This window comes from Pogoniulus pusillus, chromosome 36, assembly GCF_015220805.1.
Source record: "Pogoniulus pusillus isolate bPogPus1 chromosome 36, bPogPus1.pri, whole genome shotgun sequence".
Lineage (NCBI taxonomy): Eukaryota > Metazoa > Chordata > Aves > Piciformes > Lybiidae > Pogoniulus > Pogoniulus pusillus.
Genome location: NC_087299.1, coordinates 4674445 through 4697584, shown reverse-complemented (window position 1 = coordinate 4697584; position 23140 = coordinate 4674445). Strand labels below are relative to the sequence as shown.

General features: G+C 54.2%; 1 long non-coding RNA gene across 1 annotated transcript; it reads left to right on the top strand.

Moving 5' to 3' along the window:
• Positions 1–10943: 10943 nt before the first annotated feature.
• On the top strand, positions 10944–23140 carry LOC135190455 (uncharacterized). The gene is made up of 3 exons (XR_010308525.1): positions 10944–11264; positions 17124–17256; positions 23036–23140. It is a non-coding gene; the product is annotated as an uncharacterized LOC135190455 (long non-coding RNA).

Below are 23140 nucleotides of genomic sequence, written 5' to 3'. Positions count from 1 at the left end.
CGGGGCTCCAGGGAGGTGTTGGAGGAGTCTGGAGCTGCTGGGTGGGTCAATCTCACATCCCTGTCGCTTTCTTTGCCAAAATACAAATGAAATGGAAGAGCAAGGCACGACAGGATGATGGCTGAGCTGCCTTTCAGCACCCGGAGGAGGGCTTGCTGAAGAGCCAAGCCACGATCCCAAGGTGGGAAGCTCTTTTCCAGTCTATCACGAAAGAGCAGATTGGGAAGGCTGGTGCCAGGTTTCATCACTGATCAAGGCACAGGCGGAGGAGGGGATGGTCACAGTGAAGGAAAATACATTCTGTGGGGGCTGGCACCTCCTCTGAGTTAGTGGATGTCTGGTGGCTCAGCAAACATCCCAAGTCTGGACCAAAGGTTGGTCCTGTGTCTGGTCAGTCAACGAGTGCAAGAAGGACCTGGGAGGGGCATGGGCAGAGCTGGCAGCAAACTGAGCAGAACAAGTCAGGAACTTGAGGACTTTGTGGCCAGTAGGACAAGGGAGGTTATTCTTCCTCTATACTCAACACTGGTCAGGCCACACCTTGAGTGCTGTGTCCAGTTCTGGGCTCCTCAATTCAAGAGAGATGTTGAGGTGCTGGAAGGTGTCCAGAGAAGGGAGGCAAAGCTGGTGAGGGGCCTGGAACACAAACCCTATGAGGAGAGGCTGAGGGAGCTGGGGGTGTGCAGCCTGCAGAAGAGGAGGCTCAGGGCAGAGCTCATTGCTGTCTGCAACTACTTGCAGGGAGGCTGCAGCCAGGTGGGGTTGGGCTCTGCTGCCAGGCAGCCAGCAACAGAACAAGGAGACATAGTCTCAAGTTGTGCCAGGGCAGGTCTAGACTGGATGATATGAGGAAGTTGTTGTCAGAGAGAGTGATTGGCATTGGAATGGGCTGCCCAGAGAGGTGGTGGAGTCGCCATGGCTGGAGGTGTTGAAGCCAAGCCTGGCTGGGGCACTTAGTTGATTGGGCAGGGCTGGGTGCTAGGTTGGGCTGGATATGCTTGGAGCTCCCTTCCAATCTGGTTGATTCTATGACTCCCCACTGGAGCATTAGGAAAGCAGTAGGAAATGGTTTGGCTTGGCTGCTCTGTGCTCTGCTGGGGCCATGGAGATGCCCCCAGCTCTCCCCTCCCGTGCCCAAGTGTCAGCAAGCCCTGCAGCTGGGGGGGGGGCGGGGGGGGCTCTGAACCATGGCTTTAATATTCTCCGTGGTGATAACACTTTGTTGGATAAGTGCTTTTTAAACCCTACAGACAGATAGAGTATCTGGAGTGGCATTTTGAAAGAGAAAATTGAGACAAGATTCATTACAGGCCCCAGCAAATGTCAAACATTTTATCAGCTGTAAGTGTGGTGTTAAGCTGCCTTCTCCCCCCAAAGCTTGATTAAAACTATCAATGCCTTTTTAATATTAATATTATTCTCTCTTCCCTGCTGCTTGTTTGGTTATTTGCACTGGCAAAAAAAAGGGCTGCTGGCAGTGTTGGAGGAGGAGGAGGTGGTGTGGGCAATGGGATGCCCACATCTTTGCTCAGCCCTGGTGATGTGAGTGCTTGACTTGAGGCTACCCTAGCGAGGAGGGTACCCACCCACCCAGCTCCCTGTCCTGATCTGAGCTCTCTTACTGTGGCATCCCCAACCTGGAGCAGCCTTCCAGACCCAACTCTGCTTGGAAATGCTCCTGCATGCATCTCCTACAAGGAGAGCTGTCTCTAACAGGTCCTTCTCGCCAAGCTGTGTTTAATTAAAAGCTGGCTCTTTGTTGCCTGTGCTAATTAGCACTCTCTGCTCGGAGGCTCAGACTCAATCAATATCTAAATCCGTGCTCTAAATCTAGCACAATAATAAATAGCTGCACAGGCTGGCACAGAAGGATCCCAAAGTTGTCACTGTCATCATCTGCAGCAGGAGCTCAGCACCACCAGAGCCAGCCCACGGGGCTGGGGAGGGCTCCTGCCTGTCTCCAGACACTCCCCTGCAGTTTTGCTCCAGAAGCTGCCCCCGTGTCCAGACAGGACAGTCCTGCCCGTTGCCCCCTACCCTCCTGCATCCCCTGAGCAATTTTTAGCTCCACACTGCTGTGCTGAGTCTACAAACTGATGCCGAAAGGGCAGCACTTTGCCAAAGCAGAGATGCCAGGAAGCGGCAGAGATGTGAACTGCTGTGTCCCACCTGCCTGTCACCTCTCAGCGATGCTCCAGCTCGGCTCTACAAGCGCTGTTTGCAGGGTCACTTACACAGAGATGTGAATGGAGAGGAGAAAGGGCTGCAGGAGAAGCCCAGAGAGGTTGCTCTCTTGTGACAGAACAGGCATGTAATGGTGCTGGGTGGGACTGATGCCTGCTCCGGGGGCAGGCTGCGATTTGGTCCTGCTGCCTTTGCCATCAAGCCCTTGTAGTTTAGAGATAAGGGAGGTGGGGACCACTTAGCCCTTGCTTGGCAGCCTTGGTGGGTTTGGGACGTGGTGATCTCATGCCTAGGGCTAGGTGGGAGCTGGTAGCTCTGCCTTGGCACCCAGGGTGCGTCTTCAAAGGAGAAAATGCCCTTTGGGGATCACTTGTCCCTGCCTCAGCACTGCTGCTGCCCCCTGCCTTACGCTGCACCACCCGTCTGAAATCCCATGCCCAGAGCACCATGGGGTGGACTGAAGCCAGGCACTTTGTGACCAGGGCTGGGGCTTATTTTTTTTTAGGCTGGGAGCAGGAGGCTGACGTGAGCAGAGAGAGAAGGGATGGTTGGCAAGTCCCATCTGTGCAGCCCCACAAGTCAGCAGTGATTCACAGTTACGTAAAGCTGCTTACAGTGTAAACAATCCTGTTACTAACAGCAGCAGCACAAGGTCCGGTGTAATCCAGCCAGGGTGACTAACTGGATTTGTCCTGCCCCTGCCCCCTGCAGAGGCACAGAGATCCCTCAGATCTCACAGGAGCTCGTTTGTGCAAAGATCCTCAGCAAGGATTGTTCTCCCCAGGGGAAGAGATGAGTTTTCCCAGACTTCCATCTCTGGGTCTGGGCAGGGATGAGTTGAGTCTTCACCTTCCCGTGGTCTTTGTGCCTTATGTTGCTCCTGGAATGAAGAGTGGGATGTGAAGGGTTGGTCTGAGGACAGGAGTGGGATGGAACAGGCTGTGGAGCAGGAGGCTTTGAGAACAGCTTGGAGCCTGTTTCAGCAGTGACCTTTGCAGGCAGTTTTGACTATTGAGGAAAAACAGCAGCACTCCTCTCCCCAGCTCTGCACCAGCACTGCTCTGGGAGTCTCAGGGGTGAGCTCCTTCCCTGCCCTCAGCCCCTGTCTCGGGTTGTGCCGTTCAGAGGAGTAGAGAGGTGGTGGAGATACCTAAGTTAGTGCCAGCAGCTGCCAGAGCTCCGATGGAGTGCAATGAAATGTTATCATCATCTGTGTGCTTTAATTAGACACTTGGAGATCCAGGGGCCCAGCATTGGCAGTGACAAGGAGCAGCCTGTTAATTGGGTTGTTTGATTGCCCAAGAAGGGCACTGCGGGCACAGCAGCAGACAGAGTCTTGGTGGGAGCAGGACCAGGAGCCCTCCCTGGGGAACTCCATGCTGCTCTATTTTCCCTGGCCCCACCAGTGTGGAGGAACCCGTGGTAAGCTGAGGTGCCATCTGTCATCTTTCCCTACAGCCCTGTGAAGTGCAAGGAGAGAGACAACTGTGAGAGATGGCATCTTGGCGTCCCTGCACCCGGCACCGCAGCATATGCTCTGTGTGCATAAACGCAGCCCATTACAGGGAAGGCAACAGGTAGTGTGGCAGCCTGCTGGGGTGGACTGGGAGCTTGGGAGAGCAAGTAATAGCCTCCCAGCTGGCCCTTGCTAAGATGCTGCCTTCCCAGTGGGTGTTTGTGCCAGGTGCTGCCAGGTAGGACAGCAGTATCCCAGCCTCAACGATGCACTCTGCCCATGGAGAATGGTGGTGCCCTGGCCCCAGTGATGCCTCCCATGGCTGTGGGGCACTCCAGCTGGGTCCTGACAGGGAGGACACTGGTACCACAACCCCGGTGATGCTTCCAGCCCCAGTGATGCTCAGCATGGCTGCAGGTGTCCAGGATGGGTTTGACAGGGAGAACACAAATATCCTGACCCCAGTGATACCCTCCTGCATGGCTGCAGGGTGTTTGGGCTGCTCAATTCTTGCAGTGGCTGTGGTCTGGGATGCTGCAGCATCACTCACTAACACAATCCACGTTTGCAGTTGTGGGAGCTCTTTGGGCTGCCCTGTACCAGGTCCAGGTGTTGGCTGCAGGCTCCCCACTCCCTAATTCATCAACCAGATCCTGGGCTGCATGAGGAGAAGTGTGGCCAGCAGGTTGAGGAAGGTGATTCTCCCCCTCTACTCCATTCTGGTGAGACCCCACCTGGAATACTGCAGCCAGGTCTGGAGCCTCCATTACAAGAAGAATGTGGAGATGCTGGAGTGTGTCCAGAGAAGTGCCACAAGGATGCTCAGAGGGCTGCAGCAGCTCTGCTATGAGCACAGACTGAAAGAGTTGGGGCTGTGCAGGCTGCAGAAGAGGAGGCTCCCAGGTGACCTTCTTGTGGCCTTCCAGAATCTGAAGGGGGCCTACAAAACAGCTGGGGAGGGACTTTTTAGGCTCTAAGGGAGTGACAGGACCAGGGAGAAGCTGGAGGTGGGGAGAGTCAGCCTGGCCATGAGGAGGAAGTTGTTGAGCAGGAGAGTGGTGAGAGGCTGGAATGGGTTGCCCAGGGAAGTGGTTGAGGCCCCATAGCTGGAGGTGTTTAAGACCAGACTGGCTGAGGCTGTGTGCAGCCTGCTCTAGGGTAGGGTGTCCCTGGGCATGGCAGGGGGGTAGGAACTAGATGATCCTTCCAACCCTGACTGATTCTATTCTAATCCCCCTTTTTTCTCTTTCCTTTCTTCAAAATTCTTCCCCACTGATGGCAGGAGCCAAGGCAGCATCCCCAGTGGCAGCAGCATCCCCAGTGGCCGCAGCATCCCCAGTGGCAGCAGCTAGGGTCAGATGCTTTATACGTGCAAGGGAGGGACCTGATGGCACTTCCCTCATTCCAATGCTTGCTTGTTTCAAAGCCAGTGTTATGGTGCAGCTGCTAATTAGAACTCTCTAGCCCGGAGGATCAGAAGGAACTTGTTGCTCCTAACTCTGCTGTTGCAACGTGGGGCAGCCAGTTGGGTGCTGGGTAGTGTTCACACCAGCCCAGCTCTAGAAGTGCACTTTGCTGCTGCCACTTTTCCCTCGCTTGAACTTGCATTGGTTTGGTTTGGTTTGGTTTGGTTTAGAGGCTTTATGCAAAGGAAGGTGCCTGGGGAGATGTTTCTCACCAAAAGTGTGGCTGCTGGTTCTTGAAGCCGTTGTGCTGGAGAGCAATGGTTTAAATAGCAGGGTACAAGATACCCTCAGGCAGTTGAGCTCTGGGAAGGGGAAGCGCAGAGCCAGCAGCAGCAGTTTCCCATGGGGTGAGCTCTTGAGATGTTAATTTGGTGGTTTCCTTCCAAGCATGTGGGCTGCTGAAGAGCTGCAGCCCCTCTATGACTGGAGGGGGGGTGGGAAAAGCCAGAGGCCGTTAGTGCCTTATGAATGTCCTGCAGGTCTACAGCTACCTGAAAGGAGGTTGTAGAAAGGTTGGTGCTGCTCTCTTCACACAGGTAAATAGTGATAGAAGAAGAGGGAATGGCCTCAAGCTGCCACTGGATGGGTTTAGAGTGGACATTAGGAATTTTTTTTTCCCAGCAAGAGTGGTCAGGCATTGGGATGTGCTGCCCAGGGAGGTGGTGGAGTCACCAACCCTTGGTTGTGGTTCAAAGTCTTTTGGATGTGGTGCCTGAGGCTATGGTTTGGGGTGCACCTTGTAGAGTAGGGATATCGATTGGACTTGGTGATCCTGAGGGAGCTTTTGCAGCCTGAATATTTCTGTGATCCTGTATTGTCCTTCTGGGGCAGCTCCAGGCATCCACAGCAGCAGTAAAGATGGTTCCAGGGTTTGGCTGTGGGACTTTTGGAGCCATGTGAGGGACCAAGCTGCCCTGCACAGGCTGAAAGAGCCACTCATGGCCTCTGTGTTGCTCACTTAGGGGCAGACTGGGGAAATGGAAAGGGGGAAAAAAAAACAAAGAAGAAAATCAAAAGTCCATTCTAAGTTCAGAGAGGAGAAGGACAAAGCTGAATTCAGCCTGGAGAGTGAGGCTTGGCCCCTCAAGTGCAAGCAGCAGCGGTTTTGCTGCATGTACAGGGCAAGGCTGGGGCAAATCCTCCCAGGAGCTTCCAATTTTCTGTCCAGTGATTCCCAGCTGTTTCCATCCCGTGCCTGCTGACCCTGGGGGGGCTTCCAGGCAGCTTCTCTCCCAGAGCCCAGATTCCCACTCCGAGCACCCAGATCCCCCCCTTCCAGCGCACAGATCCCCCCTCCCAGCGCACGGATCCCCCTCCCAGCACCCAGATCCCCCCCTCCAAGCACACGGATTCCCCCCTCTCAGCACCTGGACGCCCACTCCGAGCGCAGGGATCCCCCCCCTCCCAGTGCACGGTTCCCCCTCTCCCAGCTCCCCGATCCCCCCCTCCCAGCTCCATCCCCACAGGCAGCCTGATGAGCAAAGGATGTGGAAATATCTCCCCCCAAGCTCCATCAGGAGCTGCTGCTGGCGCAGCACCCACTCGGCATGGCTAAGCACCCACGGCCCCATCCTCCCCCTTCCTCCAGCTCTGTCCTCTTGCAGCTCTCTGCTGGCTGCGACTCCCACGGGATGGAAGTGCCCTCCGGGTGTCCAAGGTGTGCCCAAGGAGAACCGAGAGGACGCAACCCCAGCGCAGCCTGCTGCTGGCAGCCCACGCAGAGCCGGTGGCAGAGCCTGCGCCGCGCAGCGCTGGCTCTTAGCGGCTGCTTAAACGTTCCGCTAATTAGCGCCGGTGAGAGCCGCGGTAATTACAATTAGTCTTTTTTTTTTTCTCTCGCCGTTAAAACCGCAGCTCCTTTTATTCCAGAGCTAGATGGAGCAGCAGCAGATGTGTTTGTTTCTACCTCGCCCTGTGTGTCAGAGGAAGCAGCTCCAGCCACCTCAAACCCGGATTTATTATTCACTCAGAACACACTCGGAAAAAAAACACCAACAACAACCCAAAAAAAAACACCCCAGGAATAAACAGAAAAGTCAAAATATTTAATTTCTGCCGCGAGCTGAGGCTGCTGCAGGACTTCTTCTTACAGAGTGGAAGCTGAGGAGTTGCGGTTTAAAATGAAAGGAAGAGCGTTCCGAGATCAAAAAAGGCTCCTGTGCAGCTCGGGGGGGCTTTGGCATCGAGCAGTCGTGGCACTGAGTCATATCCTTCCCAGGGTAGGGATCTGCACCTTGCCGTGGAGGCAGCCACCTCTGCCCCTCCTGTGGCAAAGAAGCGTTTCTGAAGCCCCCACACCCCCACTTGCTGGTGCTGCACACAGTATCACAGTGTCACAGTGTCACCAAGGTTGGAAGAGACCTCACAGATCATCAAGTCCAACCCTTTAGCACAGAGCTCAAGGCCAGACCATGGCACCAAGTGCCACGTCCAGTCCTGCCTTGAACAGCTCCAGGGACGGCGACTCCACCACCTCCCCGGGCAGCCCATTCCAGTGTCCAATGACTCTCTCAGGGAAGAACTTTCTCCTCACCTCCAGCCTAAATTTCCCCTGGCACAGCTTGAGGCTGTGTCCTCTCGTTCTGGTGCTGGCCACCTGAGAGAAGAGAGCAACCTCCTCCTGGCCACAACCTCCTCTCAGGTAGCTGTAGACAGCAATAAGGTCCCCCACTGAGCCTCCTCTTCTCCAGGCTAACCAACCCCAGCTCCCTCAGCCTCTCCTCGTAGGGCTGTGCTCAAGGCCTCTCCCCAGCCTCGTTGCCCTTCTCCGGACACGCTCAAGCATCTCAATGTCCCTCCTAAACTGGGGGGCCCAGAACTGAACACAGTACTCAAGGTGTGGTCTAACCAGTGCAACACCCAACACTCACCAGCCCCATTGGGGGCTCATTTCCACCAGGAGACCTTGCAGCATGCCCACTGCCCAGGTGGGTGGCTCAGCTGCCACAGCTGCCTGCGGGACAGGAGAGTCCTTGGTAGGATTTCTGTGACTGGTACCCACTCAGACATGAGGCTTGCCATGGCAAATGTCACTGCAAGGGATGCCCACAACCTGCTGGAGGGGGTTCAGAGGAGGGCAAGGAAGCTGGTCAAGGGCCTAGAGAATAAATCCTGTGAGGAGCAGCTGAGGGAGATGGGGATGGGTAGTGTGAAACAGAGGAGGCTGAGGGGAGACCTCATTGCTGTGTACAGCTGCCTGAAGGAACATTATGGAGAGGCTGCTGCTGGGCTCTTCTCACAGGTAATTTGAGACAGAACAAGGGGGAATGACCTCAAGCTGAGGCTGGGGAGGTTTAGACTGGACATTAGGAAAAAGATTTTTTGTGAAGAGAGTGGTCAGGGACTGGAATGAGCTGCCCAGGGAGATGGTGAAGTCACCCAGCCTGGCTGTGTTTAAGGGTTGTTTGGATGTGGTGCTTGGGGGGCTATGGCTTAAGGTAAATCTTGTAGAGTAGGGCTCTAGGTTGGACTTGGTGATCCTGAAGGGCTTTTCCAACCTGGATGTTTCTGTGATTCTGTGAACCCTAGGTTGCAGGAGAGCTGGCTGCTGGCAGAGGTGGTTGGCTCAGGGGCTGGGCAGCTGTGCTGCTACAAAGGACACTTCTCCAGCGAGCAGTCCCGGTGCCATACTGCCTCTGCCTGCATCTCTGTGGCAATGGCACAGGCAGTAGTTACAGGCTGTCATCTGGCCACATTTAGGCATTTTTTCCTACCAAACTGGGACTGCTTTGAGTTTAAATGATGGTAATGACCTTGAGGCTAAGTTACGGGCAGTGGAGGAAGCATAAAAGTCTGGAGAAGCAGAGGAAAGGGGAACGCTGCCAGCGCTGCGGCAGGTGATGCACATCACCTTGGGTCAGCATCGCCCCCACACTCTCATCCCCTCCTCTGCTTGCCCATCCCCATCCTGGGGACGTGAAGCAGTAGATAAACAGATCAATAACCTCACAAGTGCTGCCAAGGGTGCTCCCAGAAACAGGGGCCCAAGTGCTGGCAGCGTTTGGGAGCCGTGAGCTGATCTCCAAAGTTTGGGCTGACCAAACTTTGCAGCGCCTCAGAGAGCAGCGAGCAGAGGTGGATGATGCAGAGCAGCCAATGGGCAACAGGGACAGGCCTGTGTGGATCCCACCACCCACCTTGATCCCACCACCCACGCTCTGTGTGCGCTGGGAAGACAAACAATCCACTCTTCCCAGCCCAAGACAGAACAAGCACAGCATAAATATTCATCTGCTCAAAGGAGAGCTTCAGCCCTTGCCTCCTCGAGTGGAACTAACTGAAAATTGATGATAGTTTTCTGAGGAATGTGAGATTCTGTACACAGAAGCAATTATATATAAACTTATTAATTATTTAACAGCTTGTTAATGAGCGAGTTTCGGTCTCACAGCTCAGCCCATCCCACCCATCTGCAGCCCTGGGCAGCCAGGCGTGGGGAAGCTGGGGGGGGGGGGGGGGGGGGGGCAGGATGCATTTCACATCTTTAGTGCTGACCTTTGGCTGTTGGGCTCTGGGAAATGGTGGTGGAGAAGACAACCAAGGGGCCAGGACCCAGAGGTGCTCCAGCTCCAGCTGCCTGCTGGCATCCTGGCAGCGGTGGCTCCGTGCCACGCTCTCACGATCCTCATTAAAGATGGATAAATGGAAATAATTCCATTTTCTGGTGGAAGCCAACAATTTGCATTGAGAGAAAACTCCTGTTCCTTGGGCTGCTCAGCCAGCACCACCACAGAGCAGCCAGCCCCCCTCTTCCAGCCTCCTGCTAACCAAAGCTCTCACCCTGTTGGAATTCCCAAGTGTCCTGAGCTCTGTTGGCATTCCCTGGGCTGTGCTGTAGGGGTGGGAAGTCTCAGTCAGGTCCTGCTGTATCCCAGGCAAGTGGCAATCAGTGGGAGGTGACAACAATGATAAAGTTCATTTCGATGACTCTTGTGGTGCTGCTTCCAGAAATGTCAAAGAATGCTGACATGGGTTGGGTTGGAAGGGACCTTAAAGATCCAATCTGGCTTTGAAGACCTCCAGGGAGGGGGTACCCACAACCTCCCTAGGCAACCTGTTTCAGTGTCTCCCCACTCTTACTGTAAAGCATTTCTTCCTGTCTAAATCTTCCCTTTTCCAGGATCTTTCCAATTGTTGTGCCCCATACAGGAGCTGAGCTGCTCTGCAAATAGTGGCTGGCATTTGGGCACAGGCAAAGAGAGGCCTCTAAAGAGAGGATTCAGTGACTGAAATGCAGCAAAGCCTCTTCCTTGGGCTTGGTGGAAGATTTCTGTGTGATAAAAGCAGAACCTAAAAGCAAACACCCAGCAGCAAAGGCAGCTAAGGGAGGTGTGGTGCTGATGGGAAGCTGTCAGTGGTTTAGGTACAGATGGGTTCTTTGTGAGTTAGGGGATGTGGAAGGCAAAATCATAGAATCACAGAATCAGGCAGGTTGGAAGAGAGCTGCAAGCTCATCCAGCCCAACCTAGCACCCAGCCCTGGCCAATCAACCAGATCATGGCACTAAGTGCCCCATCCAGGCTTGCCTTGAACATCTCCAGGGATGGCAACTCCACCACCTCCTTGGGCAGCCAATCCAGTGCCAATCACTCTCTCTGTCAAGAACTTCCTCCTCACACCCAGCCACAACCTCCCTGGGAGAAGGAGGAGGATTCTCTTACATGAAGCAGTAACCTCTGCCCCAGTGCAAGGGTGATGAGTGAGATCAGCTGTGGGTGGGATGGGCTCACTTGGGAAACTGCCCTCAGCTGCCGCAGGAGCTGCTGAGCTGGCAGATGCTGAGTTATAAACTACCCCATTAGAGGAGAAGATGTCTCTTGTTGCTTTCTCAGCCTCTTTCCTTTGTTCTCTGCTGTGCCAGAGCAGAGAAGCTATGCCCCAAGCCTAGGGAAAGCAGCATTTCCCTTGGATTCTGTGTGGGACTGAGGTTAGAGGAGACAGGCAGAGGCACCTCGGAAGTGAGCCACAACAGGACGATCCCTGGGCAAGCCACTGCCCTGCTCCGCAGAACAGCAGCAGCTTTGCCAGTGGTGCTGTGTGTGGTGCTGACCTCGCAGCCCTTGAGGGCATCCCTGCCCAGCCCTGGCTGGTGCCTCGGCTGCTCCCGTGAGAAGGCAGCTTGGGAACAAGCAGAAGCCAGCCACGATCCAGCAGAATGGGTGAGCAAAGCCCACAGTGGTGGGCAGGGTGGGACGGGCAGTGGCACAGTGGAATGGGCAGCAGGAGCTGTGGTTGGGCACTGTCAGCTCTCTGCTGGGTTTGGCTGCTGCTCTATTGCAAGGACACCAGACAAGAGACCAAGTAGTTAGTTTGTACCTAGATTCTCTTTCCCCTTCAGCCAGGAGGACGTTTCAAACTGCAACGCAGTGGAGGTGGCTCAGGTGTGAGCCAATCTGCTCCCAGCACTCAGAGCAGGCTGCTGGGGAAGCTGTTTCCCTCCTCAGCTAATTTGCTTACTTCTAAAGGAAGCAGTGCAAGGTCTGGTGCCAGGAACTCTGTGGAGATGTGGGTTTAATTTGGGCAGAGAAAAGCTATGAGGCAGCAGGGACTGGATCAGAGGTGTCACTAGGGACATGCCATTCCCTTTTGCATGCAGAGGACAGAGAGGCAGCGTTCCTGGTGTCCTGCTGATCAGTGCTGGGAAAGGAGGCTGCCATATCCCTGTTATTTTATTGCTTGCTATGAACAAGTCTGAGGTCTTTGAATTTCAGCATCCCAATGTGATGCAGAGCTGGGTTGGGCAGGAACCCTCCACCAGGAGCAGGTTCATTGGCATGGGTAGATGTTGTAGTTAAAGGTTATCACAGAGACATTAAGGTTGGAAAAGCTCTCTCCAAGCTAATCAAATCCAGCTTCCCACCCAACACCTCCATGACCACTAGACCATGTCCCCAGGTGCCATGACCATACATTCCTTGGATGTGTCCAGGGATGGTAACTCCACTGCTTCCCTGGGCCTGTTCCAGCACCCTTCAGTTTCTGTTGCAGGAAAGAAACTTTCCCTCCTATCCCTCAGAGCTGCCAGCAGAAGCTGTGGGCAGCAGGTGCTCAGTTGTCTTGGTGGGAAGACTCCCCACAGGAGATGTGTAGGTTTGTGGGGGTAGGAAGCCCTCATGTGTGGTGCTGCTGAGCAGCTGCTTTGCATTATTCATCCTGGAACTGTGTAGAGCAAGAAAGGTAGAAGAGGGGGAATGGCTGCTGGGAGCTGGGGTGGTTTGAGATGCAGATGGTGGCTTGGTTGCTGGGGCAGCCAGAGGAGTTGGTTCTACACATGCCCTGCTCCACTTACTGCTGCTCCCACTGCTCCAGCTGGGCCCCCACTGTGTCCCCACCACTCGAGCAGCTCTCAGATCTCTGAGAGTTTAATTTACCTGCCCATCCTTTGGTGTCTGTCAGAGCAGGGGAAGAGCATCCCAACACCCAGGGAGTTCCTCCTGTGTGTAGCTCTGGCACAAGAGCCCTGCTCTGGCAGGGAATTCCCTGCCTGGAGGTTTTCTGTGAGGCTTTAAATTGTGGATTCTGCCCACAAACAGGAGTCATCTGTGTGGGGTGCAGAAGAAAGCCATCCATTAGATGGACAGAGTGTGGCCATGTCCCAGCTGACCCTGCCCAGGCTCTGAAGCTCCAGAGGGAGCTGGGAGCCAGGACCATGCCAATCCAGCTGCTGGTGGCATTAGGTTCAGTAGCTGTCTGAGCAGCCAAGGTGCTTGCACAAGGGCAAAGGCATCTCAGAAGCTTAAAGGTAACTTTGACCCCTCTCTTGTCAATGTGATGCTTCAGAGCTCTAAAAATAGCCCAGCTCTGGCTGGGGAAAGCTATTTTTGGAGCAGTTTGGTATTGCAGCCAACCTCCTGTCATTCCGCAGCCCCTGCCATTCATTTCCTCCTGCAGGGAATTGTGTCAAGAGCCAGGAGGAGGTGGCATGGCCCTCACGTGTGCCCTCTGGGATTCCTCTCCTCCTGCCATCTCGGGGGTCACATCCCACCCTGGGGCAAAGGCAAGGCAGGTCGGAGGAGAGTTCTTCTCTCCTCATCTTCTGCTGGATTGGGTGAAATACAGCTGTGGATGTTAAACTTGGCCAAACACCAGCCTGTGCCCCTGCAAGAGGGCTGGGTGAGCTCATGGCAGGGGTGGGATGCTGTGAGGAGAAGCAGAGCACACGGGGTGATGCCACATCCCCTTCCCATCTGTCCAGCCCTATGCGGAGGTGATGGGTGGCAGCTTTTCAGAAGCCAACTAATGAGCTGCTTGCAATCAGGTAGCAAGGCTGAGAAGTGTTGGGAGCCCCAAGAGACTCAATTAGCAATTGCTGCACTCCAGGCACCGAGGCAGAGCCTGATTTGAACCATCAGGAACTCCCCTCCCGTGGGTCGCACACGTGCCCCGGAACGAAGGGAAGGGGAAGCCCCCAGCAGTTTATTTACCAAAATCAGTGCACACCACATGCTGGGAGGGATTCTAAATATAGGGAAGTGTTAGGAATGCTGAACTCCAGCTCGAAATCCTCTCGGAGAGAGCAGGCAGATGAGGAGGATTTTTCTTTTGGTAAATGGAAGGAGAAAAATTGACTCTTTCTGCTCTTGGCTGCCAGCAGCCAGCTCTGCACATCTCCCTGATGGTGATGGAACCTGCCTGTGTGTCTCTTACAAGCAGTGAAATGAATGCCCTCCTTCATTGGAAGTGGCATCTCCAAGTACTCCCCAAGAGGTGAACATTAATATTCTGATTTTCACTTGTTAGAGCCTGGCTCTGGCCTCAGAACTGAGGAAATGGGGACCGAGGGAGGAAAAGCAGCTCTGGAGTTTGGGTCCCCAGCTCTATCCTCAGCATGGGTACAGAGTAACACCTCTGCAGAGGCCTGATCTTGTCAGGAAGGTTGTGTCACATCAGATCACTGCCTGGGAGCGTTTTCAGAGCAAGAAAAAGGGAGATAAATCTTCTCGGGTGCAGCCTCATTATCTCTGTGGCATTTAAGCATAATTGATAGGCGGTGCCGCGCCGCTGCCCCGGCAGGCAATCGCATTGTTGGGTCCCCAGCTCCGGCTTCTGTGGCAGCTCTGTCAGAAATATTGAAACAAATCGACCCAACTCCAGCTCCCTCTGCATTTTTATTGTCAGTTTATCAACGTGGCTGAGGCACTAAACGAGTTACCTTCAGAGGAGGAGGAAGGTGAAGGTGTGGTGGCCTCGCTGCCCACACCATCGCTAAGGAGGGGTTTGGGCAGCTCAGCAGGGATGGCTCCAGCTGAGTTTTGTACCTTGAGTTTTCCTCCTTTTTTTGGCTTCTTTATTTCCTCCCCCCCCCCCCCCCCCCTTCAGTGGCTTCCTAATTAGAGAAGTAGCAAAAGCTTTAAAAAAAGAAAACAAACAAAATTAATGAGCAGCATCAAGGAGGGGGGAGGAGGGGGAAGGCTTTTTCTGGCCAGAGTCCTTGGCACGAGTAGGAAGGAGCTGCTCCTCTTGGAGAGGGTTGAGTCCGCTGCGAGCTGCCAGCTGAGGAAGTCAAGTGAAAACCAAGTGCCTGGAAGCTGAGCTCGCCGCAGCCTCCTCCTGCTCAGCTCATTTAGTGCCTCAGCCCTAGCAGTGGGGACTTGGATGTTTATTCCCAGACTAAATTGCTCTTGGAGCTGAGACTCGTTTGTCAGCCGAGACAAAAGGAGCTGGCGCCTGGCTGCAGCCTGCACTGCTCCTCCTGCCCGGTCCTGCTCAGCTTGAGGAGGTGTGTGGTGAGCAAGGGGCAACACCAGCCCCAGTGCCAGGGCTCTGCCATCGAGGTGGATCTAGAGGAGCCATCAGCATCTTGCTGATGAAAGGTCCAGGCTGGCAGCTGTGGCCTTATGAGTAACAGCAGTGTGGCTGCTGTGTCTCCAAGGAGCAGCTCCAGGAATCCCCTGGCAGGGATCCATCCAGAGGGACCTGGACAGGCTGCAGAAGAGTGCCCAGGTCAACCTCATGAAATTCAACAAGGCCAAATGTAAGGTTCTGCAGCTGGGTCAGCACAGTCCCAAGCACAACTCCAGGCTGGGTGGGGAATGGCTGAGAGCAGCCCTGAGGAAGAGACCCTGGGGGTCTGGGGTGATGAAAAGCTCAACAGGAGCCTGCAGTGAGTGCAGCCCAGAGAGCAACCCTGTGCTGGGCTGCAGCAAGAGCAGTGTGGGCAGCAGGGCAAGGGAGGGGTTGTGCCCCTTTACTCTGCTCTCCTCAGACCCCACCTGCAGTCCTGGGTGCCGTCCTGGAGCCCCCAGCACATGAAGGACATGGAAGTGTTGGAGCCAGTCCAGAGGAGGCCACCAAGATGCTCAGAGGGCTGCAGCAGCTCTGCTATGAGGGCAGGTTACAAGATTTGTGTCTCTCCAGCTTGGAGAAGAGAAGGCTTGGAGGAGACCTTGGAGTGGCCTTGCAGTATCTGAAGGGGGCTACAGGAAGGCTGGGGAGGGACTATTGACAAGGCCTTGTAATGACAGGATGAGGGGTAATGGGTTTGAACTGGCAGAGGGAAGACTGAAACTGGATGTTAGGAAAGGGTTCTTTGCAGTGAGGGTGGTGAGAGACTGGCACAGGTTGCCCAGGGAGGCTGTGGAGCACAGAATCACCCAATGTGATTCCACAACCTCCCTGAAGATGCTCAAGGCCAGGTTGGATGAGTCCTCGAGCAACCTGTTCTAGTGTGAGGTGTCCCTGCCTATGTCAGGGGGTTGGAACTGGCTGATCCTTGAGGTCCCTTCCAACCTAAACCATTCTATGACTTCTCTTTCTCCTCATCCCATCCCAGCTCTCAGTTCTCAACCAGCAAGTCCTCCCTAGGCCAGCACTGCTGGATTCCTTCAGCCATGCTCCTGCTCAGGACAACTTTCAGGATCTGCCTTGAAGTTTTGGGTAGGAAGCAGAACATTATTTTCCTGCCTTGGCATGAAGCTGGGAACCCAAGTGGGGACATTTGATGCCTCACAGGGATTATTAGGAGCAAAAAAAGTAAAGCATTGGAAAGAAAGGATGCTGCAAATCCAAGCTGTCTGGCAGCACTGAATCTGTCACGCATTAGACCATGGTCTGAAATGAAAAGGACTGCACCAGGTGGAGCCTGCTGTTGTTTGAATCTTGCTGCTGGGAGGTGCTGTGTGGAGAGGAGGCACCAGAGCTGCCCTGGCACAGGGCTCCCTGCAGCACGTTGGCACCGGGGCTGCTGGTGGGGTGCTGGATGTGCTTGTAGAGATTAGACCAGATTTGCAGTGATTAATAATGGATTGGGCATGGCAGACTTCAAAGGGGCTGGGCTGGTGGCTTGGGTGGGAGTGAAATTGCAGATTTGCTCCAGTGGTTCAAACCAGGATTTTCTCCTCGGAGAATGAGGCTTGTGGCTGGGTGGCACCGACAGAGCCCTGCTCCTTGTGACCTCACTCCTCTTGGCTTCGTGCAGGCAGTGTGGCTGATGTGGTGGCATGTCAAGGTTGCCATCCAGCTCGGTGTGGTGGCCTGAGGAAGCCTGCTTGCCACTGTGGCCAAGCCCACTTGTGGTGAGCACCCAGGAGATGCTGCACTACAGAGAGGAGGCTGCAGCAGCCAAAACCAGCCCTGTGAGGCTGCAGCAGCCAAAACCAGCCCTGTGGTGAGCAGAGGCTGCTGCTGCTGCTGCTGGGGAGGGTGAAGCCCTTAATTACAGGAAAGGTTCTTCTCTAAGCTGGAACTTGGAGCTCACCTGCCAGGAGGATGAGCAGGGATTTTTCATTGGTCTGAGGGATTAAAGCAGCCAGGAATGTAGGACAAGCTCTGGCTGGCAGTGGCCATGACACAGACCCGGGGCTATTTTTAAAGCCCTTTCCCATGTACTCTGGGGCTGTAACTTTGGGTATCAAACGCTGGAAATCTGCTCCTTACAGCAGGAGCTCCTACTCATGCTTTGTCTGGCTCTCCCTGCCACGCAGAGGATGCCACAACAAACAGATCAGGACCTTGGAAGTTAATAATGGTGTCATTAATTATGCATTGTTGTGGAGATGCTCTTCTTTGATCTCTGCCAGGCGGTTCAGTGCTGTCCTGCCTGCAGCTGCGGTTACGCTGCCCGATAGCATCGCTCCCTGGCCTGTCTGCTCCAGCGTCTGGATGCGTCCCTGATGATGGAAGATCCCTCAGACCAGCTGGGAGGAGGCTGAGGTGAGCTGCTGAGGAGCCCCACACGAGGGCATTTCATAAGTGCTAAGTGGTTGGCGTTAATGCTGCACTATCGTGGGTCGTGGTCTGGAAGTGTCTCAAGCTAATGAAGATGTTTCTCTCTATCTGCTGCTATCTGGGTGCCTGTAAGAGCTGCAGAGGAGCTCTCATCCTGCTCCAGGCAGGGCTGATGGGATTTGCACTGGTCCCAGTTGCCATGGAGAAAGTGTTGGATGGCTTTAATACATCTCCCTGAATTTCTCCCCGGAGTTTTCCCCTGACAAGCTGGACTGGAGGTACTGCGTGAGGAGCTATAATCTTCCAACTCTATGAAAAAATGATTGATGGAGCATGAGGGGTGCAAACAGCTCACCAGGCTCTGGCAGCACATGGCACCACGCAGCTGGCACAGGCAAGGAACAGCCATGGTCCTCAGCAGATGTGTCCCAGGACTGAAGCAGTCCTGAACTGCCCTGACCCTGCTCTGCCACCTCCATCCATGGCTCACCTTGGCCCAACACCTCTCGGGGTCACCTGGACATCCCCCTCAGACCTGCTTGGAGATGATGTCCAGTTCTGGGCCCCTCAATTCAAGAAGGATGTTGAGGTGCTGGAACATGTCCAGAGAAGGGCAACAAAGCTGGTGAGGGGCCTGGAGCACAAATCCTATGAGGAGAGGTTGAGGGAGCTGGGCCTGTTTAACCTGGAGAAGAGGAGGCTCAGGGGTGATCTTATTACTGTCTACAACTACCTGAAGGGGCATTGTAGCCAGGTGGGGGGGTGGCCTCTTCTCCCAGGCAACCAGCAATAGAACAAGGGGACACAGTCTCAAGTTGTGCCAGGGTAGGTATAGGCTGGATATTAGGAAGAAGTTCTTCCCAGAGAGAGTGATTGGCATTGGAATGGGCTGCCCAGGGAGGTGGTGGAGGCACCGTCCCTGGAGGTCTTCAAGAAAAGACTGGATGAGGCACTTAGTGCCATGGTCTGGTTGACTGGATAGGGCTGGGTGATAGGTTGGACTGGATGATCTTGGAGGTCTCTTCCAACCTGGTTGATTCTATCATTCTATGATAATATTGGGTAGGGTGAGATGGCAGCATTGGGCAGAGTGGGATGGGGGCATCAATGCTGGCAGAGTGGGATAGGGATGATGGTATTGGCATCGGGCAGCCCTGCGCCAGGCTGTGCTCACTCTCCTCTTCCTCATCACCAGTCCAGGCGTGTGCCTCATTACCCCAGCTTCTGTCAACAGCACTGAGCTCCCCCTCCTCATTACCATGCATTCAGCAGGAATTACAGGGAAGGAAATTAAACCCCTGTTTGTTTTCACGTCGATGTGTTCCCATTTAAAACTCCGACGTTTACATTCGCCTGTTTGCTTTTTAAGTTGATGAAAACATGAATGATTCATAAAAACAAAGGAAGAAAGGGTTCCCAGCTTGGCTGTGCCAGGCAGCAAGTGATTCACCTGCCCCAGGAACCCAGACCCTCACAGGGAAGGTCCCCCTGGATTCAGCAGCCTGCCCTGAGCCCAAAGCATTGTTGGCCCCTGATGGAATTGGGTAAAACTGAACTGGATGTTTCCAGTGAGAAAAATAGGGCAGCTGGCAGGAGCAGGGCAGAGGGCACAGAGCCTGCCAGCCAAACCTGCTGGGCTTTCTGGAAACTTCAGGAACAAGGCCCAGCATAGAGAATTCAGGAGCTGACCCTGGAGCCAGCCAGGAGCTGACTGTGGGCTTGGCAGCACTGCCACCGCCCCCTTCCTTTTGACTTCTTATTGTATGATTTTTACTCCTCCCCCACACCCCCTGTGGTACTTTGAGCTGCTTTAGATTCTCTAACCATTTTCTCTTCAGCAGCTCACGGGCTTTTAAAATATGAAGTCCATCCATCACTGCTTGGTGTCACCTCAGCCACAGGTTCTGCTCCTGGGCAGCCACTGCCAGGGTTGGATTCAGAGGCTTATAGGATGTCAGGGGTTGGAAGGGATCCAAGGAGATCATTGAGTCCACCACCCCTGCCAGGGCAGGACAATCCTATCTAACCCAGATCACAGAGGAACACATCCAGACAGGCCTGGAAACGCACCATAGAAAGAGACCAAACAACCTCTCTGGGGAGCCTGTGCCAGTGCTCTGTGACCCTTACGGTAAAGAAGTTCCCCCTTGTGTTGAGGCAGAACCTCTTTTGCTGCAACTTACACCCATTGCTCCTTGTCCTATCCCAGGGGGCAGTGCCTGTTCCCACACACACACCTCCTGACCAGCCTTCAGATACTTAGGATTTGATAAATGTTTGCAAGTCTTCTCTTCTCCAGACTAAGCAGCCCCAGGTCCCTCAGCCTCTCCTCATCAGCCATGCCCTCCAGTCCCCTCATCATCCTCCTAGTCCTCTGCTGGACCCTCTCCAGCAGATCCCTGTCCCTCTTAAGCTGAGGAGCTCAAAACTGGACACAGCATTCAAGATGAGGCCTCAGCAGGGCAGAGCAGAGGGGGAGGAGAGCATCTTTTGATCTCCTGGACACACTCTTCCTAATACACCCCCAGGATCCCATTGGCCTTCTTGGCCAGCAGGGCACATTGCTGTACCACGGTTAGCTTCTTATCCACCAGATTCAGTGAGTGGCTGCTGCTGGAGTCCAACCCCAGACTGTCCAGCCCCTTGGGCTTCTTTTTTTCTTCCATTTCCAGGGGACTTTGGGTGAAATCTCTGCAAAATGGTGTGGTCAGCAGGAGCAGGGAGGTCATTCTGCCCCTGTACTCTGCACTGGTTAGACCACACCTTGAGTACTGTGTTCAGTTCTGGGCCCCCCAGTTTAGGAGGGACATTGAGATGCTTGAGTGTGTCCAGAGAAGGGCAACGAGGCTGGGGAGAGGCCTTGAGCACAGCTCTACGAGGAGAGGCTGAGGGAGCTGGGATTGGTTAGCCTGGAGAAGAGGAGGCTCAGGGGAGACCTTATTGCTGTCTGCAACTACCTGAGGGGGGGTTGTGGCCAGGAGGAGGTTGCTCTCTTCTCTCAGGTGGCCAGCACCAGAACGAGAGGACACAGCCTCAGGCTGTGCCAGGGGAGATTTAGGCTGGAGGTGAGGAGAAAGTTCTTCACTGAGAGAGTCATTGGACACTGGAATGGGCTGCCCGGGGAGGTGGTGGAGTCGCCGTCCCTGGAGCTGTTCAAGGCAGGACTGGACGTGGCACTTGGTGCCATGGTCTGGCCTTGAGCTCTGTGGTAAAGGGTTGGACTTGATGATCTGTGAGGTCTCTTCCAACCCAGATGATACTGTGATACTATGAAAATTAGCCCTTCTGCTGGTGCTGGGATGGTTCCCCACGGAGAGGCTGCGTGGCAAGGAGGCTGCTTCGGCTGCTGCGCCGGGGTTAAAAAGTAATTAATTAGTGAGTTTGTGGTGTTTTCCCATCTGAAATTAAAAACAAAAATTATGCAGAACATAGGAGGTAATTAGGAAGCAGCAAGCTCCAGCACACCTTTAAACGAGAGCTCTGAAGAGTGTGGTGTTAGGAGCAGGTTTCTGCTGTAGCAGCTAATAAAGGCTCCTGCCCTCAGCCACGTTCCTGGAGCGTTCCCTGCTCCAGGGTCTCACAGCAACACCTGGATTTTCCACGTGCTCAGAGCTGGGTTCCCTTCAAAATCCCTTAGCCAAAAGGAGAGAGTTGGTTCATGTTTTATGTGCCTAGCTGATGTGGGTTTTTTTTCCTCCCTCTCCTTGCATTTACAACTGGCCCCTCATGTTCCAGCCACCCTCCCGATGATTCATGTAGCTGTGCAAGATGTTCCACCAGTTGGAGTGGAGTGGAGCACATGGAGCAGGTCATACATATTAAATGGGGAGAGGTTACTACAGTTGGTTCAATAATCTGAAAGGAAATTTTTAGGTGGAGGTTTTTTCCCTCTTTTTCCTCCCCCCCCCACTACGTTTCAGATGATGCTTTTCATGGTTCCCCAGCCAGGAGTCATAGAATAGAATGATAGGATCAGGCAGGGTTGGAAGGGAGCACAAGGAGCAGCCAGTTCCAACCCCCCTGCCATGCCCAGGGACACCCTACCCTAGAGCAGGCTGCACACAGCCTCAGCCAGCCTGGCCTCAAACACCTCCAGCCATGGGGCCTCAACCACCTCCCTGGGCAACCCATTCCAGCCTCTCACCACTCTCCTGCTCAACAACTTCCTCCTCACCTCCAGCCTCACTCTCCCCACCTCCAGCCTTGCTCCATTCCTCCCAGTCCTGTTGCTCCCTCATAGCCAAAAAACTCTCCCTGGATTTTTTGTAGGCCCTCTTCAGATTCTGGCAGGCCACAAGAAGGTCCCCTGGGAGCCTCCTCTGCTCCAGCCTGCACAGCCTCAACTCTTTCAGGCTGTGCTCACAGCAGAGCTGCTGCAGCCTCTGAGCATCCTCCTGGCCCTGCTCGGGACACACTCCAGCATCTCCACATCCCTCTTGTAATGGAGGCTCCAGAACTGGATGCAGTACTCCAGGTGGGGTCTCAGCAGAGCAGAGTAGATGGGGACAATCACCTCTCTCGACCTGCTGGTCACACTTCTGATGCAGCCCAGGATCTGTCCAGCAAAAGAAGATTGCAGCGTGGTGAGGTTGGGCTCTTCTCCCCAGTATCAGGTGATGGGAGGAGAAGAAATGGCCTGGAATTGTGCTGGGGAGGATTAGGTTGGAGATTAGAATAAATTTATTTGCTGCCAGAGTGGTCAGGGATTGGCACAGGCTGCCCAAGCAGGTGGTAGAGTTCCCATCCCTGGAAGTGTTCAAGGAATATGTGGCTGTGGCACTTTGGGACATGGATCAGTGGCCATGGTGGTGTTGGGTGGTTGGTTTCACTGCATGGACTTTTCCAACCCAAACAACTCTGTGATTTCATGGATAGTGATGCCTGGCAGGGAAAGGGCTTCCCAAGAGAGAAACCTGTGCTGTGCAAGTCAACATCCTGAGGTGCATGCATCCATCACCTCTGGGAAGCTTAGGCAAAGGCCTCCCTCTCAGCACCAAACTGGAGCTGGGAGTAGAGGCTTTGCATTAGTTTTCCTGTCAAACTGCTCTGTGATGCCAGCAGCACTGCTGGCAAAATGGTGTTACTCCTGCACCATCCTCACCATTCTGTACCAGTTTTCCTCCTGGGTACCTTTCAGGAGCATTTCCAAAGGCTGCTCATTTTTTCATGGAGATAAAGGCCAAATTTGGGAACCATGACTGAGGAAGCAGCTCCCTGGCCAGCAGGGTGACGGATGGGGATGGAAAATGCTGTCCATAGCATGGACAATGCCCACCACAGGAAGGTGACTGGAGCTGTGTGGCCCTGCAGCAGCGTTTGTCCCTCTGGGAAGCACTGAACTCCTGCAGCCCTGTTGGTATTCAGCAGCAGCTCCACTTTCCAATTGCACTTTTGTCACCTGTATCAGTCATTGCTGGCTCTTGTTTGCTGCCCAGAGAAAATCTTTGCTGGGATCAGAGCTGATTTAAAAGGTTTTGCTTTGGTTCACCTCTGGGAACACTCAGCAGTAGCCCAGGCTGGGGGGGCTGAAGTGTCCAGCACAGCTCTGCAACTTCAGCCCCGCTCTCAGGCTCTAGCCTGAAGAGTTTGGGGTTCATCCCATCACTGCTAGGGCTAATCTAATCCCAAGATAAGACCAACTAATGAGCACAGAGCCAGCTGCTGCTGCTCAGCTTTCCCATTTCTTTTCCTTGTCAAACTCTGTTGCAGGATAATTGGAATCCTTAGGAATAATTGTACTCAAATGCCACATTTCCTCTTGCAGCACACAGGGCAGCTCAGGGTCCTGCTGTGGCTGGTGGCTCTCTGCTTCCCACCAGTGCCAGAAAACCCCATGGTGATCAGGACTGGCAGCAGCTCAAGAAATGAG